Here is a 3,939-nt window from a genome sequence, read left to right as displayed (position 1 = left end):
ACTACAAAACTGTAATCAGCCTCAAATTAAAATAATTTAAAAAAAAGAAAACTGGAGATATCAAGGGAACATTTCATGCAAGGATGAGCACAATAAAGGACAGAGACAGTAAAGACCTAATAGAAGCAGGAAATATTAAGAAGAGGTAGCAAGAATAAACAGAACTATACAAGAAAGGTCTTGATGACCCGGATAACCATGACCGTGTGGTCACACACTCAGTGTCAGACATCCTAGAGTGTGAAGTCAAGTGGACCTTAGGAAGCCTTACTATGAACAAAGCTAGTGGAAGTGATGGAATTCTAGCTGAGTTATTTAAAATCCTAAAAGATGACTTAATATGTCAACAAGTTAGGAAAACTCAGCTGTGGCCACAGGACTGAAAAAGTTCAGTTTCATTCCAATTCCAAAGAAAGGCAATGCCAAAGAATGTTGCTCATACTACCCTACAATTGTGCTCATTTCACACGCTAGCAAGGTTATGCTCAAAATCCCTCATGCTAGACTTCAGAAGTACATGAACTGAGAGCTTCCAGATGTACAAATTGGGTTTAGAAAAGGCAGAGGAACCAGAGATCAAATTGCCAACATTCATTGGATCCTCGAGAAAGCAAGAGGATTTGCTTCATAAGTATGCTAAAACCTCTGACTGTGTGGATCCCAAAAAACTGCAGAAAATTCTTAAAGAGATGGGAATACCAGACCACTTACCTGCCCCCTGAGAAACCTGTATGCGGGTCAAGAAGCAACAGTTAGAACCAGACACGGAACAAGTGACTGGTTCCAGATTGGGAAAGGAGTACCTCAAGGCTGTATAGTGTCACCTTGCTTATTTAACTTCTATGCAAGTACATATTATGAAATGCCAGGCTGGATGAATCACAAGCTGGAATCAAGATTGCCTCATATTGTTGATATAAGGTTGTATATCAACAACCTCAAATATGCAGATAATAGCACTCTAGTGGCAGAAAGTGAAGAGGAACTAAAGAGCCTCTTGATGAAGATGAAAGAGGAGAGTGAAAAAACTGGCTTAAAACTCAACATTCAAAAACAACGATCATGATATCTAGTCCCATCAATTCATGGCAAATAGGTGGGGGAAAAGTGCAAACAGTGGCAGATTTTATTTTCTTGGGCTCCAGACAGTGACTACAGCCATGAAGTTAAAAGATGCTTGTTCCTTAGAAGAAAAGCTATCACATACTTAGACAGCATATTAAAAAACAGAGCCATCACTTTGCCAACAAAGGTCCATATATTCAAAGCTATGGTTCCAGTAGTCATGTACAGATGTGAGAGCTGGACCATAAAGAAGGCTGAGTGCCAAAGAATTGAGGCTTTCAAATTGTGGTGATGGAGAAGACTCTTAAGAGTCTCTTGGATTGCAAAGAGATCAAACCAGTCAATCCTAAAGGAAATCAGTCCTGAATATTCATTGGAAGGATGGATGTTGAAGCTGAAGCTCCAATACTTTAGCCACCTAATGCAAAGAGCTGACTCACGGGAAAAGACCCTGATGCTTGGAGACTGAAGGCTAAAGGAGAAGGGGGCAACAGAGGATGAGATGATAGGATGGCATCATTCACTCAATGGACATGAGTGTAAGCAAACTCCAGGAGATAGTGAAGAACAGGGAAGCCTGGTGCACTGGGGTCCATGGAGTCACATGGCATCCCACTATTGCAACTGAGCAACGAAATATGATCCAGCAGTTCCACTTCTGTGCATATTATCTGGATAAAAACTATAAAAACTGTAGTTCCAAGGGAACTATGTAGGTTTTTATGACAAAGAAAGAAGTCAGGATGGGGCTACTTTTGAGGACAGGAGTAGTAACAGAGAATGGTCCCTTAGGAGGGACTTCAGGTGTTGATAATATTTTGTTTGAATTCCTGGTGTTTATATGGTTATCTTCACCTTTTTTCTTTCTTGTTAATTCATCTGTTACTACAATTATACCATGCACACTTTCATATAGTTCAGTGAAAAGTGTCAGATCAGGATGATGTCTCCTAGGTGGTCCTCCTCCTTGTTTCAAAAGAGTAGTTTCAGACCTGAGCCCAAAGCAAAAGTTCACTTTATCTAAAGTCTTCACCAATGACCCCAAACTGCCACTTATCTTGAAATTTACTGACTTCTAAAATATGAAGCTAGGTTTTCAGTAAACTTGGGCCAAATTCACTGAGTAGGCACAAAACATAGTTTAAGAAGATCTAGATACTGGAGAAATGCAGAGAAACTCAAATGCTCTGAAGAGACACCAAAAATTCCTGACCATAAAATGGCCACAAAAATAGCATCATTCTACAAATTTACTCTACCATCATTTCCTGGGACCTGTCAAAGAGAAATCACTAGGGTAAGTGGTATGAAGAAAATAAAATTCGGGAAATTTCTATGCGGGTTTTTACTTAATGCAGTAATTTCTAAAAGGAATGAAACTTGAAACCTGTAGACAAAATAGTGTTTCACGTTCATTGTAAGATTTCCTTGATGTCTGGTGATGCTACAAAGTTTTCATATACATAGTAACTTATTGCACTTTCTTATGATTACATTTCAGTGTTTCTAATACATGCTTTTTGTCACATTTTAATAGCTTTGAAATTGGATTTGTAATGCATCTTAAAGTAAATGCCCTGTCATAATTTAACTGTCCAAATATTTTCTTTTGCAATAGTAAATAGAATACTGAAGCATCTGGCAGTCCACTGCATTGTAGATTGTATGAAAATCTGCAACAGGATATTCTTTTTCTATTTTTATTGTATATTGGATGTTCATCTTTCAATTAATTTGTGAGTAGTTTATGCATGAGTGTTAAATCTGTCTCATAATCATTCAATGTATTTTCTCAGTCTGTGATTTCGCTTTGTTATATCTTTGTTGTTTCTGCTTTTGTTTCATGCTATATCAAATTATGTCCTTTAAAACTTTTTGTTTATATTCTAAGTAATTGATGGTTTGCTTTTTAACTTTACATGCTGAATTCATGTACCATTATTAACCTTATTTTCCCAAATCATTACCTGAATATTCCAAACTATTTCCAGTTTTAAATAACAATTTTAACACATATTCAGTTCTTATGTATTTGGATCTGTTTCTATTCTCCTTTGAAGCCAGCACCAAATTTTAAATTATGTTTACAATAGTATGCATTTCCAATAAAATTTCGTACCTATTCTTTTGAGATTTTGCATTTCCTGATGAAGTTTAAAATTACTTGTCAAGGAAAACAAAACCAAACTCTCAGAAAAAAAAAAAAAATTGTCATTTGACTCAAATTAAGTTTTACAGAGTTTCCTGTTAGAGTAAATCCAAATATTAAAAACTTGAATTTTCCCTGGTTCAAAAATGGGGAAGATTTTCCTCCCCTCTTTTCTTAGAGCATTTCTTTGTTAAAACTTGTAATTGAAATCCTTTTTCTGTCCCTTTGAGATGCATGCAAATCTTTTTTAAAAGTAAATAAACCTCTTGTTAGTTTTACCACCCAGGAATACCTTTAAAGGCCTTGGAGGCAAGTCTTTGAAATGTAAACAAACATCTAGGAAGATAGCACCCCATCTCCTCCTGCCTGTGGTAAACTCCCAGGCTCTTCGTTTACAAGTTGTAACTATTTGTCATAAACAAACAAGAAGCTTTACTTTTCATCTGGATAAAAGCAATTTACTGATAGAGATGGCCACCCCAATTACCATGTGAATTTAGGATGAAAGATAAAAGTGAGAAAACTTGACACCATTTACTACGCATTGTTCATCCCCCTAGCTTCGAGTACTATCTTTAAATATTTCTATGGCTATTCTTCGCACTACCTCACGGTAGTTTCCTGTTTTCAAACCGTACACTGAGGATGGCCAGCTCTAACCCGTCTCCACTGAGTAAAGAAAGGACCAGCTCAGATCGCGGGAAGAAGCCGATCCTCGTGACGTC

This window comes from Bos grunniens, chromosome 28, assembly GCF_055505025.1.
Source record: "Bos grunniens cultivar Pamir isolate PY7600 chromosome 28, Bosgru_T2T1.0, whole genome shotgun sequence".
Lineage (NCBI taxonomy): Eukaryota > Metazoa > Chordata > Mammalia > Artiodactyla > Bovidae > Bos > Bos grunniens.
This window is presented reverse-complemented; position numbering follows the sequence as displayed.